General features: G+C 52.3%; 1 long non-coding RNA gene across 1 annotated transcript in view; it reads right to left on the minus strand.

Annotated features, from left to right (window-relative positions):
* Positions 1-14,172, minus strand: part of LOC310698971 — a 60,084-nt gene extending 45,912 nt beyond the window's left edge. The window contains exon 1 of the long non-coding RNA XR_014521863.1: positions 14,083-14,172. This is a non-coding gene — a long non-coding RNA (uncharacterized lncRNA). The remainder of the gene's footprint in view (positions 1-14,082) is intronic.
* Positions 14,173-14,551: the final 379 nt, after the last annotated feature.

Raw genomic sequence — 14,551 nt, forward strand, 5'->3', positions numbered from 1 at the left:
CCTGGCTGTGGGGCATGATTCGAAACCTCCAGTCCCAGTCCAGTGCTCTAACCACTAAACCACACTGCCCCCCATTGCAGTCTATAACAGCCTGGGGGGCCACAGATGCCCCATATTCTCTGGCTCTGAGATTGCCCAAAGTTTCCTTTCTATCCCTTGTTGTGCAAAAAGAAAAATGCCCATGACAAAATGTGACATTTTTGGTTCTTGGGAGACAGTTCTGCTCCCCCCCCCTCTCCATTTAAAGGAGCCTCATCCCTTTTCAAACCCAACTTCCTCCTGCACACAGCTTCAAAATTTCCATAAAGAACTAACTAACTAACCAACCTGTTAAGTTGCGGGCGAACATAGCAGATGACACAGTGATTTCTCCAGAGAAGCTCTTTATTGTAAGCTGGACAGAACTGAACAGCAAACAGCTCAGCCGGCCTGCTTTTATAGGCAGCCGGCTATCAACATTGTAGCAACAACATCCCAGGGTTTCCCGCCTAAAATAACTGACGTGGACCTGAGTGAAAACTATCTAGACTATCCCCCTGCTGGCCCAGGGTGAGAACTTTAGTACATAACACCCCTCCCCACCGAGATAAGGCGTTAGTTACAATCGTAATGGTTTCCTTATATACAGCACTACACGTAATGGTTCAATTAGGCACAAAAGCATATCGGTTCCATTTCCCATACTTAGACCAACAGTGATACATGTCCAACAACATAGTCCTTTAAATAAGTTGGGCGCTTGGAAACTTGGAGGTTGCCCCGTGCTTCGGGCAGGTGTGCGCAAGGCTTGGGGTGGCAGCCGCGGCGGGGGGGGGGTATTTTTTTTTATTCATTCCCCCCCCCCCAAAAAAAACGAGATGCATCAATTTTTTCTTTAAAAAAGCATATGGTTGGGGTTGGCCTAGGGCAGGGGTCTGCAACCTGCGGCTCGGGAGCCGCATGTGGTTCTTTTACACCTTTGCCGCGGCTCCAGAGCGGATACTAGCGAGGGGAGGAGGTGCATTGTGCGCCCCGAAACTCCCCACTGTGGCAGGTGCTGTACTGGCTGTGACGTCGCATGGGGGCGGTGCGTGCATTAGTCACGCACTGTCCCGACGTCACCTTCCCGGTTTTGCGGCTCCCAGGTTTTTTTTCTTCGGAAAAAGGGTCCAAGTGGCTCTTTTTGTCTTAAAGGTTGCAGACCCCTGGCCTAGGGTGTGGTTATTCATGTGTAGTTGGCTGTGGTGGTCTTTGTTTTCATGTGTGAGTGGGGTGGGTGGGTGTTCTGGATCAGCAACAAATCTATCTACTTATTAAAAGACCTCCCTTAAAGCAGTAGTGGATCACCATGAAGAAGGCGCCACCACCGAGAAGGCCTCTGCCTGGTTCCCTGTAACTTGGCTTCTCGCAGGCGTCTCCTTCGTTTTTTCCTTCCAGCGCCTGCTGAAAAGTTTTGATTTCACCCCCCAGAGGTGCACTCCATTGCCTCTCGAAAGAGATGCCCACAACTTCCCAGGGAACCCTGGGAATGGTAGTTCTGGGAGGGGAATAGGGGGTCTCCAAACGGCTCTCAGCACTACAGCTCCCAGAATCCCTTTGGGGGAAGCGTTTCAAGGTACCATATGGCTTTTAAGTGGATGTTGGGAGTGTAACGTCAGCTGTCAGGCATTCCCCATCCCCTGGACGTCAGGATTTCCTAACAAAAACCTCCAAAACAAACCCACGCTCCTTCCTACCCCCTAAAAAAAGACCATCAACTGGAGAAAATGTGGTTTTTCTGCTGGTATTATTGGTACAACCTGAAGCGGGTGTCGGAATTGTAGGTGAGAGAATTGTAGAATGGAAGAGTTGGAAGGGACCCCAGGGGTCATCTAGTCCAACCCCCAGGAATGAGGGAATCAAGAAGGGTCAGAAGTGAGAGAATGGACCCAATATTTGTCAGAATGGACCCAATAATAATAAAAAATATGCTTTTTTAAAGAAAAATTTGAATGCCAGCTCATTCATTCCATGCACATTTTTGAAACGGCGGTGGGTGGGTGGAAAGAGTGAATTCATCACCAGGGGGCTTCCAAGTCCTGGCAATTCACTGCTTGGATTTATTTAACATTTGAAGATGCCTTTGAGTTTTTTATGTTTTTATATTTTATACAAGATAAACACACACACACAAAATAAAACAATAATAATATCGATAATTTAGTTAGACCCCGCCCATCCAGCTGGGTTTTCCTCTCTTTTAAATCTTATAGCGCTTTAGAGTTCTGATATAAAAAAAAGTTTGTCCTGGAATATCAGTTCTGGGAGGGGGGAAGAGCTAAGTGCCTTCATGCCCTGCCTGGAAGCTTCCTTGAATCACCCATCCGGCTTTTGTGGACATCAGTGCATTGGACTAGAATGGGCTATTGGTCTGTTTGCATGACCCTAAGTAATTGTGAGGTTGGGTAACTTGCTATCTGAACAGCAGTGCCATTTCCTAGAAAGTCAAACATATTTTCTGTTTCTGTGGAATTAAGCTTTACTTAGAATAAGATACATTCTCCCCAAATCGCAGTCTTCCTCTGTCCTCATCTGCCACAGCCCACAAAAGTCTGGGTGTCTTTTTCTGTCGACCTTGTGCTTTCCAAACAACTGGCCTCCTTCCAAACCATAGTGCTTATATACTGGGATGGATCTCGTACACGGAAACCACAAGAAGAATTCATTTCCGCAGCATCTATTAACAGCCCCCCCCCCCCCAAATCCTGAAAATTCCAAAAAAAATTCCAGAAAATTTCATGGTTTCCAGAACCCTGAGAAAGCTGCAGGGAGCTGCCTTGAATTTCCTGCTGAAACCCCCAAGTTGTCCAACTCTCTTTGAGCTGAAATCCCATCTTGATTGAGGAAGGGGGTTTGCATTAGAAGTGGGACGGGCGGGGAGGGGGAATAGTTTCTAGCAGCAGTACCTCCCCAGGTGCTTTGAGGACCTATTACTAATTGATTGATTGATTTTCTATAAATACCTTTTGCAAATAGATCTTTTTTAAAAAAGAAATACAGTAAGCCACACATTTCCTGCAAATTACCCCCCATGACCATTCCAAAGCTAATAGTAATAGTAATAGTAATAATAATAATAATAATAGTAATAGCAACATAGGGACAAGGGTGGTGCTGTGGGTTAAACCACAGAGCCTAAGACTTGCTGATCAGAAGGTTGGAGGTTCGAATCCCCGCGACGGGGTCAGCTCCCGTTGCTCGGTCCCAGATCCTGCCAACCTAGCAGTTCAAAAACACGTCAAAGTGCAAGTAGATATATAGGTACCGCTCCGGTGGGAAGGTAAACGACGTTCCCGTGCACTGCTCTGGTTTGCCAGGAGTGGCTTAGTCATGCTGGCCACATGACCCGGAAGCTGTACGCCGGCTCCCTCGGCCAATAAAGCGAGATGAGCGCCGCAACCCCCGAGTTGGCCACGACTGGACCTAATGGTCAGGGGTCCCTTTACCTTTACCTTTAATAGCAGTTTATTGGGCCTTAACTCTGCATAGGGAGGAAACAGGGGTGGGCTGTCTAAAATAATTGTGCCCAGAAAAGGGTGGTGGTGGACAGGAGAGGTTTAGGAGAGAAAGAGTGGCCCCTCCCTTCCCCCAGCTTAATCCGCCGCTAAATTTGATGTGAAATGTGCTTTTCTTACAAAACCAAAAAGCCGACCACAGGGACAGTCTAAGGAACTAGCATCATCAAGGAACAGCATCATCAATACATCATTGCTACATCACTAACATGTCACAAAAGGGGAGGGTTACACAAGATTAGCATAGGCAGCTATGTCGGGGCAACACCCAAGTACAGTATAAGCTTAGCATCATAGGCAAACATGTCTTAAGTACCCACCACTCAAAGTACAACAGAACTTCCTTGGCATCTCTGGAGCCGGAGGTAAGTCTGGGGATGAGATTTGTCTTCCCTTGGCTAACAATGAGCCCACCAATTGTCACCTCTGGGCATTTCCTGGGGCAGGAGGTGTGTACACATGTCTTCAAGCTTGGGGAGGTAGAAAGGGAAAGAGTCTTTTTTCCAAAAATGGTGCTGGAATGGAGGAACTTGGCAAAGGGGTTGATTTTATAGGATTCATACAGCTTGGTATCTTCCCTGAGCTGTCAAGTCGAAAGGATAGGTTCAGGCATAATGTTTGTAACATTTAACAACTTTAAAGATGTGCCGCCCCCCCCGTAATTCCGTAACACCTTCGGAGATAAATTTTCTCTAGGTTCTGTAGGGATTGAGAGATTTTGCGCCAAGACCACCGCAACAGATAAATGTCAAATACAGTGGTGCCCCGCAAGACGAATGCCTCGCAAGACGAAAAACTCGCTAGATGAAAGGGTTTTTCGGTTTTGCGTTGCTTCGCTAGACGAATTTCCCTATGGGCTTGCTTCGCAAGACGAAAACGTCTTGCGCTTTTTTTAAAAAGCCGCTTGAAGAGGCGCAGTTGCGACGGACCATGCTTCGCAAGATGAAAAACATCGCAAGACGAAAAGACTTGCAGAACGAATACTTTTCGTCTTGCGAGGCACCACTGTAGCAACTGTTAGGCTGATTACCCCGAGAAGTGCGGTAAAAAGCGAGAGTCTAACTACTTGTTCAAAGTGTGGTTCTCTGCTGGATCTGGTAATTGAAGAGAAATCCTCTGCACTTGAGATGGAGGAAAGCCATGCGGAAGATTTTATCATTCCAGAGGAATCCTGCGAAGTGGAGATGGAGGAAAACCCCAAACATACCATCATACATGTTACTCCCTGCAACAGGGAGTAGCAAACTGCTAAATATTGGAATATATTGATATATGGCAATATCTGAAATAAGGATGGAGCTATGTAGAGGCATTGGCTGGCTTCACAGTTTTCCCCACATTGTGCAATCTCTGGAACGTGAATGTATAATTGGATGGTGGGAGTGTGTTTGGGAGGAGCTGAAGGAGCCCCCTGTTCTGCTGTCCTCTCCCCCTCGGTCAAGCAACTACTCACCAGCTACTTATCTGCCTCTGGCATGTGCCTCAAGGTCACAAAGACCTACATCTTGCACTTTGCATTGCACAGAAGAGCACAGGAGCCCTTCTCGGCTTGGGTGAGGAGCTCTCAGTGGAAGCTAGGGTTACCCAGCTGGCCTGTACCCCATTGATGTTTTTCCTTTTTGTGTTCGTTGGCCTTGTGCTGGTGCCAGGCTCTTTTGTTCCCTAGGCATCGCTAGCTACTTGCACCCCTCTCCCCAAAACTAGTATTTATTTATTTATTAAAAATTTTGTTGATTTACAAAAGTGTGCAATGTCTCTCTCTCATGTTTCCCCCCCCCCCCCATGTAAAATTTTTACAAATCATTTTCATTTGTTGAGACATTAGGAAGAAAAGGGGAAAGAGGTGGGGGGGTGGGAAGATGGGGTGGGGTGGGGTTGGGTGGCGATTTTTCTATTTTACTTCCTATATGTAGGGTTTGGTGTCAGCGTTGTTTGTGCAGGTTCTTGGCCGTTCGCTTGTGTTCCTTTGGTGGTGAGAGAGGTTGGGGTTGGCCTAGGGTGTGGTTATTCATTTGTAGTCGGCTGTGGTGGTCTTTGTTTTCATGTGTGAGTGGGGTGGGTGGGTGTTTTGGATCAGCAAGAAATCTACTTATTCCAAAACCTCCCTTAAAGCAGTAGTGGATCACCATGAAGAAGGCGCCACCACCGAGAAGGCCTCTGCCTGGTTCCCTGTAACTTGGCTTCTCGCAGGCGTCTCCTTCGTTTTTCCTTCTAGCGCCTGCTGAAAACCTTTGATTTCACCCCCCAGAGGCACACTGCATTGCCTCTCGAAAGAGATGCCCACAACTTCCCAGGGAACTCTGTGAATGGTAGTTCTCGGAGACATATTTGTTCTGAAATCCACTGGGCAGGCATGTGTTGGTGTTATTTTAAGAACCCAAATCATAATCTTTGTTTCTTCTGATATTTGCCATCCTATATATTCTTGCCTTGCGCAGTTAATTTATCCTCCCATCTATTTTCCTTATATAAAAATAAATTATCTCCTTTTTCATTTATTTTATTTATTTATTTATTTACGGCTATTAGCCCATAAAATATGTACAAACATAAAAAAGCACAAAGGCTTAAAAACCGAAATATCTGACAACAGAAGGTGAACACTGCGATGCAAGGGTGGGTCATTGGGCAGAGCCAAATAACAGGATGTGGCCCGGAGAGCTCCAAGGGACGGTTCACAGAAAAAGGAAAACTGAAGACGAGATCCGACATGCACTCTCATCATAACTGTCCGATTAGATTTTGATGTTGTTGTTGTTTTTTGGTGGTTTTTGCATGTGAGATAACCGCATTCAGGAATCTCGCCACCTGCAGAGTAACAGAAGGATCTGTATCCTGCAAAAGCAGTGCGGCGTGTGACTCAACAGGCCTGCTAACCAAGCGCAGTAAAGCAGGGCCCAGGAATTTAGTCCTGGCTATGCTATGTAGGGGACAGTTGAACATTATATGTGGAAGAGATTCAACAGTTTTCCCATCACACACGCATAGCGGAGACACCAAACCCTTGGAAAATCTGTGGCTCAGCAGGTTCGATGGAAGGACATTGAACCTTGCACGAATAAATGCAAGTCGGTGTGGTACTGATGAAAGAGATGACATGTATGATGGAAGGTCAAGTGGTGGGGTTATTCCGTGATACCTGGGGGAGCAGACACCCCCACCTCTGGCAAGGTTATGTTGATTTTCAATGTCTGCTAATCTTTGCTCAATGAGGCTTTTAGCTGAGCGTAAGTTCATCTTTAGGGAGTCCGCTGGGGAAATTCCGATGCTCACACACATGGGGAGTTTCAGGAGGCGATGGAGAAACTGATTCTGCAATGTCTCCAGCGATGTTAAATTATCTCCTTAATCTCGTAAATTCCAATCATGGGTTGGTTAGTTAGTTAGTTCTTTATGAAAATCTTGAAGCTGGGGGGGGGGGTGCAGGAGGACGTTGGGTGGGAAAAGAGATGAGGCTCCTTTAAATGGAGAGAGAGAGAGAGAGAGAGAGAAGCAGAACTGTCTCCAAATAACTAAAAATGTCACATTTTGTCATGGGCATTTTTCTTTTTGCACAACAAGGGATAGAAAGGAAACTTTGGCCAATCTCAGAGCCAGAGAATATGGGGCACCTGTGGCCCTCCAGGCTGTTATAGACTGCAATGGGGGGCAGTGTGGTTTAGTGGTTAGAGCACTGGACTGGGACTGGAGGTTTCGAATCATGCCCCACAGCCAGGCCATGTTCCTCTGGCCTCATGAGGAGCCTCTTTTGTGGGGCTAGCGAATCTGGGCCTAGGCCACGTGGAAAGGGTCTAGCAGGGTGCGCCCTTCACGCCCCACAGCCAGGCAAATTTATTTAATACCACACCATATGGCAGCCATTTGTGATTTGCTATGTTCTCATTGGTAGCCAATTGGTGGACTGGCCCATGTAGCACTTTCCCAAAATTGGTCTGGCTCCATATAAGGCAGCTTCCTCTGCTCTTATCATATGAAATACCCCACTTTTTATATTAATAGGAGCGTAGGATGTTCGGCATTTATATCCTAAGGGGGGGGGGCGAATCTCATGAGCGATATGTTCAAATGTGTTTTTCCGCTTGGGGGGCTGCTGCGTCGCTTGTTCCTGAACCTGTTCTTCCTCCCAAATGCCCTGAAGATCCATTGCACACCTTGACTTGCATGAAACCTCCTCTCTCTTATTTGCTCAGGGAACCAGACCGGGAGAAGGAGGAATGGAGGAAAACAGAAATCTGGCCTGAGAACGAAGGTCCTTGTCAAGAGAATGGCCAAGATCTCCTCAGGTGAGGATGAAAGGGGAGGCAGGGAAAAGCAAAGAGCCCCTGAAAACATCCCCACACTCGGAAAGAAGTTGTCGGCCAAACCCCTGCACGGAAGTGTATCTGCAGGAAGACGGTCAGCACTTTTCTATTGGATGGGTGTCACTGAGCAGAGTTTTCAATGGAGATGGTGTATCCGGATTAAGTGGGGGAAACAGAACGGGGAGAGCATTTGGGTGTGGAGGATGTCATGCAGATACAGAACTGGACTTGCGTCTTTGACGGGGTGAGCTTCCGTTGCTCGGTCCCTGCTCCTGCCAACCTAGCAGTTCCAAACCACGTCCAAGTGCAAGTAGATAAATAGGTACCGCTCTGGCGGGACGGTAAGCGGCGTTTCTGTGCGCTGCTCTGGTTTCGCCAGAAGCGGCTTAGTCTTGCTGGCCACATGACCCGGAAAAATTGTCTGCGGACCAACGTCAGCTCCCTCGGCCAGTAAAGCCAATGAGTGGCGCAACCCCAGAGCCGTGACCGGACTTAACTGTCAGGGGTCCTTTACCTTTTTAAAAGCACTGCACACTGCCATGCGATGTGAAAGTGCTTCATCTTATCAATGGTCACAACTCCTGAAATGAGTTATTTCAGGTGAAATAGATGGATTTAGGCCCATTGCTTGGCCGAATGTTAATCACACACACACACACACACACACACACACACACACAAACACACACACTTCAGTGGAAACTGCATGCAGCTGAGCACCTCACATTCAGAGCATCAACACAGAAAGGAACAGGAAGGAAGCAACACAAATATTTTGACTGAAGTGTCTTAGGAACGCGATTTTAAATCATGGGCACCTAGGTTCTGAAAATGGTGTTGCCCGTATTGGTGTGAGTGATGGGGTCCCATGGCACAAATTTCATGTAATCCCAGTGCAAAGGAAAAGAGCTAAGATCTTCTCCCTTACTATAATGTCCAAACAAGATGGGATGGGGAAGAAGAATGAGAGGTTTGTAAGGAGTCTTCAATAATTTTGCCAAGGAGATTCTTATTGTTCAGGGCCTCATGCTATTAGCCTTTCTTGTACATGGAGATCCTTTATGAAATGCATTCAGGACCATCAAACAAATCTGTACTGAGATACACACATCACCATTTTTACTGCTGGAACTGCTCTGAATCTGACTTCAGGAAGAACGTGTTTTTAACTGCACAGTGTCCTGGAAAAGACACTCTGCATTGGGAAAGAAGGGAACTGAGTTCCCTCCCATTTTCCACTTTCCTGATGTTCCAAATGACCAGTACCTTGGAGTTATGATTTGTGTTGTTGTCAGGATTCTAACTTTAACTGTAACTGACCTAAGAATTCTGCGAAGCAGTTGCTGCTGTGGCTGGCCGGCTGCTCAGGCGAACGTCAGCTCAGTGGCCAACAGCTCAGTCTTCTTGAGGCTCAGGAGTACCTAGAAAATACCTGCTCTGTTCCTGGCACTCTGGACTGTAGCTGAGGAAGGCATTTCACGTAAGTTTATGGATTAAGCATTCCTCACTATGCCATCAGGTGTGTTTATGCTCGGTGGAAAAGGATAGCTGCAGTAGCAGATAGCAGGACAGCGAAACATGAGCAGCTCCCATCCACAACAGGTTGCTGATTTTCACAGCAACAGTGCAAGAGTACAGTGGTACCCCGCAAGACGAACGCCTCGCGAGACGAAAAACTCGCAAAACGAAAGGTTTTTTCGTTTTCGAGTTGCCTCGCAAGACGAATTTCCCTATGGGCTTGCTTCGCAAAACGAAGCTTGCCCCGGGGACAGCGGGTCTTCTCTTTTGAAGCAAGGGGCGGCGGGGAGATCGCTTCTCCCGGTGCTCCAAAGCGGGGCGGGGGGGGGCGGGAACACCTGCCCCAGCCGCCGGGCTTCGTAGCGCTGCTGCGAAGCCGGGCGGGGGGCGGGAACACCTGCCCCAGCCACCCCGCTTCGGAACGCTGCTCCGAAGCGGGGCGGGGGGGGGGCGGGAACACCTGCCCCAGCCGCCGGGCTTCGTAGCGCTGCTGCGAAGCCGGGCGGGGGGCGGGAACACCTGCCCCAGCCGCCGGGCTTCGTGGCGCTGCTGCGAAGCCGGGCGGGGGGGGCGGGAACACCTGCCCCAGCTGCCGGGCTTCGTAGCGCTGCTGCGAAGCCGGGCGGGGGGCGGGAACACCTGCCCCAGCCACCCCGCTTCGGAACGCTGCTCCGAAGCGGGGTGGGGGGGCGGGAACACCTGCCCCAGCCGCCAGGCTTCGTAGCGCTGCTGCGAAGCCGGGCGGGGGGCGGGAACACCTGCCCCAGCCACCCCGCTTCGGAACGCTGCTCCGAAGCGGGGCGGGGGGGGGGCGGGAACACCTGCCCCAGCCGCCGGGCTTCGTAGCGCTGCTGCGAAGCCGGGCGGGGGGCGGAAACACCTGCCCCAGCCACCCCGCTTCGGAACGCTGCTCCGAAGCAGGGGGGGGCGGGAACACCTGCCCCAGCCGCCGGGCTTCGTAGCGCTGCTGCGAAGCCGGGCGGGGGGCGGGAACACCTGCCCCAGCCGCCGGGCTTCGTGGCGCTGCTGCGAAGCCGGGCGGGGGGGGGGGCGGGAACACCTGCCCCAGCTGCCGGGCTTCGTAGCGCTGCTGCGAAGCCGGGCGGGGGGCGGGAACACCTGCCCCAGCCACCCCGCTTCGGAACGCTGCTCCGAAGCGGGGTGGGGGGGCGGGAACACCTGCCCCAGCCGCCGGGCTTCGTAGCGCTGCTGCGAAGCCGGGCGGGGGGCGGGAACACCTGCCCCAGCCGCCGGGCTTCGTAGCGCTGCTGCGAAGCCGGGCGGGGGGGGGCGGGAACACCTGCCCCAGCTGCCGGGCTTCGTAGCGCTGCTGCGAAGCCGGGCGGGGGGCGGGAACACCTGCCCCAGCCGCCCCGCTTCGGAACGCTGCTCCGAAGCGGGGTGGGGGGGGCGGGAACACCTGCCCCAGCCGCCGGGCTTCGTAGCGCTGCTGCGAAGCCGGCGGGGGGCGGGAACACCTGCCCCAGCCACCCCGCTTCGGAACGCTGCTCCGAAGCGGGGGGGGGGGCGGGAACACCTGCCCCAGCCGCCGGGCTTCGTAGCGCTGCTGCGAAGCCGGGCGGGGGGCGGGAACACCTGCCCCAGCCGCCGGGTTTCGTAGCGCTGCTGCGAAGCCGGGCGGGGGGGCGGGAACACCTGCCCCAGCCGCCGGGCTTCGTAGCGCTGCTGCGAAGCCGGGCAGGGGGCGGGAGCACCTGCCCCAGCCACTCCGCTTCGGAACGCTGCTCCGAAGCGGGGTGGGGGGGGCGGGAACACCTGCCCCAGCCGCCGGGCTTTGTAGCGCTGCTGCGAAGCCGGACGGGGGGCGGGAACACCTGCCCCAGCCGCCGGGCTTCGTAGCGCTGCGGCGAAGCCGGGCGGGGGGGGGGAAACACCTGCCCCAGCCACCCCGCTTCGGAACGCTGCTCCGAAGCAGGGTGGGGGGGGCGGGAACACCTGCCCCAGCCGCCGGGCTTCGTAGCGCTGCTGCGAAGCCGGGCGGGGGGGCGGGAACACCTGCCCCAGCCACCCCGCTTCGGAACGCTGCTCCGAAGCGGGGGGGGGGGCGGGAACACCTGCCCCAGCCGCCGGGCTTCGTAGCGCTGCTGCGAAGCCGGGCGGAGGGCGGGAACACCTGCCCCAGCCACCCCGCTTCGGAACGCTGCTCCGAAGCCGGGTAGGGGGGGCGGGAACACCTGCCCCAGCCGCCGGGCTTCGTAGCGCTGCTGCGAAGCCGGGCGGGGGATGGGAACACCTGCCCCAGCCGCCGGGCTTCGTAGCGCTGCTGCGAAGCCGGGCGGGGGGCGGAAACACCTGCCCCAGCCACCCCGCTTCGGAACTCTGCTCCGAAGCAGGGGGGGGGCGGGAACACCTGCTCCAGCCGCCGGGTTTCGTAGCGCTGCTGCGAAGCCAAGCGGGGGGGCGGGAACACCTGCCCCAGCCACCCCGCTTCGGAACGCTGCTCCGAAGCGGGGTGGGGGGGCGGGAACACCTGCCCCAGCCGCCGGGCTTCGTAGCGCTGCTGCGAAGCCGGACGGGGGGCGGGAACACCTGCCCCAGCCGCCGGGCTTCGTAGCGCTGCTGCAAAGCCGGGCGGGGGGCGGGAACACCTGCCCCAGCCGCCGGGCTTCGTAGCGCTGCTCCGAAGCGGGGTGGGGGGGGGCGGAAACACCTGCCCCAGCCGCCGGGCTTCGTAGCGCTGCTGCGAAGCCGGGCGGGGGGCGGGAACACCTGCCCAAGCCGCCGGGCTTCGTAGCGCTGCTGCGAAGCCGGGCGGGGGGGGGGCGGGAACACCTTCTGAAGGCGGGTGGGGGGCGAAAGTCTTTGTCCCCCCTGCCTGCCTTCCCAGGGGCTTTTAAATCGCCCCGGACAGTGGAGAAGTCCTCCGCTGTCCCGGGGCGATTTTAAAATGCCGCCCGCCATCATTTTAAGATCGCCCGGACAGCGGAGAAGTCCTCCGCTGTCCCAGGGTTTTTTAAAATGCTGGGGGTGGGAAGAAAAGCCCTTGTCCCCCCCCCAGCCTTCAGAAGAGGTCCGGGGACAGACTGTCCCCGGACCTGGTCTGAAGGCGGTTTCCCTAGGAACGCATTAATTGATTTTCAATGCATTCCTATGGGAAACCGTGCATCGCAAGAAGAAAAAAACCGCAAGACGAAGAGACTTGCGGAACGAATTAATTTTGTCTTGCGAGGCACCACTGTATATTAAATCAGTAGCAGTTTGCTGGAAGAAAGTATGTGTGGATCAGATGTCTATACCTAACCGGGGGGTGGGGGAAGAGCGCAGGGGAACTCTTTCTTTTGCTGCTTCTTTCTGTGCATGGAAGGATGTCCTTCAATGACTAGACATGCTTGTTATTCCCTCTCTCACTGCATGTTGTCTTCTCTTTTGTTTCCAGGATGTCTTCCAAGGTCTCCCCTGCTCCCCTCATCTCCAACCCCCCCCTGCGGGTGAAAGAAGGCTCCCTGGTAGTCAGGTGGCTGAGATTGGTGTCCTGCCTCCTCTTATGTGCATTCCTGATGGATATTATGGCCTGGATGATGTGCATTGCCTCAATAGCCATTGTCAACTGGCGAGTGTGGCGTGTCGAAAACATAAAGGGAATTGCCTCTGAAAACATCTGGATCGGGATCTGGCAGGTCTGTTTTTTGAAAGACCCTTCTAACGACGGAAACTATTATTACCATTGTGAAGAGCTCCATGAACAACATCCAAACCTCCCAAGGGAAATTTTTGTTGCTCAGGACTTAATGGCCTTAGCTGCCATTATGAATTCAGCGGCCCTTGGATTACAGGCATTTGCCCTCTGCAATGTGTTCGAGACCAGAAACCATAAGGATTTTCTCTTAACCTTTTTTGGGCTTGGAGCTCTGCTGAACTTACCAGCAGGGATACTCGTCCTGATTTCCGTGATATGGAACATGTCTGCTGTCTTACAAAATGGGGAAATTGACTTCCCTGAAACTTTTGAGTTGCCTCAAATTCCCAGTGAGCAGCATATTGGACCTTCTATTTATCTAGGCTGTATTGCTGGGGGTTTCCAGCTGCTGAGTGCAGCATTGGTTGGGATGGAGAGATGTTGCATCAGGACCACCGCAACAGATACATCTCAAATAGAAACTGTAGTGGTGATTACCCCAGGAAGTGCGGGGAAAAGCGAGAGTCTTACTACTTGTTCAAAGTGTGGTTCTCTGCTGGACCTGGTAATTCAAGAGAAATCCTCCGCAGTGGAGATGGAGGAAACCCATGCGGAAGATCTTGTCAAATCCTGTGCAGTTAAGATGGAGGAAGGCTGTGCAAGTGATCTTGTCATTCCAGAGGAATCCTGCACAGTTGAGATGGAGGAAAGCTGTGCAAGTGATCTTGTCATTCCAGAGGAATCCTGCGTAGTGGAGATGGAGGAAAGCTGTGCAAGTGATCTTGGCATTCCAGAGGAATCCTGCGTAGTGGAGATGGAGGAAAGCTGGGCAAGTGATCTTGTCATTCCAGAGGAATCCTGCGTAGTGGAGATGGAGGAAAGCTGGGCAAGTGATCTTGTCTTTCCAGAGGAATCCTGCGTAGTAGAGATGGAGGAAAGCTGGGCAAGTGATCTTGTCATTCCAGAGGAATCCTGCGTAGTGGAGATGGAGGAAAGCTGGGCAAGTGATCTTGTCATTCCAGAGGAATCCTGCGCAGTGGAAATGGAGGAAAGCCATACACCCAAAGCTTACCTGAAGGACATCATAGGCCACCTGATGTCCCCAATCATACGATTATACATGTGATTCCCTACAACAGGGAGTCGTAAACTGTCAGATGCAGATCCACGCAGATCACTCCATACACGCATAGATCTGCGTGGATCGGGACTTCAGGGATTTTGGGACTTCAGGTGGGCTTTGATGTCCTTCCAATGAGGAGGCCTCTTTTTATGATTATTTTTTTTTTTAGTATTTATTTATTTATTTATTAAAGATTTTGTTGATTTACAAAAGTGTGCAATGTCTCTCTCTCATGTTTTTCCCCCCATGTAACATTTTTACAAATCATTTTCATTTGTTGAGACATTAGGAAGGAAAGGGGAAAGAGGTGGAGGGGGGGAAGATGGGTGGGGGTGGGGTCGGGTGGCCTAGGGTGTGGTTATTCATTTGTAGTTGGCTGTCGTGGTCTTTGTTTTCATGTGTGTGTGTGTGGGGGGGGTGTTTTGGATCAGCAACAAAT

Source organism: Podarcis liolepis (assembly GCF_965112155.1).
Source record: "Podarcis liolepis genome assembly, contig: HAP1_SCAFFOLD_22, whole genome shotgun sequence".
Taxonomy (NCBI): Eukaryota; Metazoa; Chordata; class Lepidosauria; order Squamata; family Lacertidae; genus Podarcis; species Podarcis liolepis.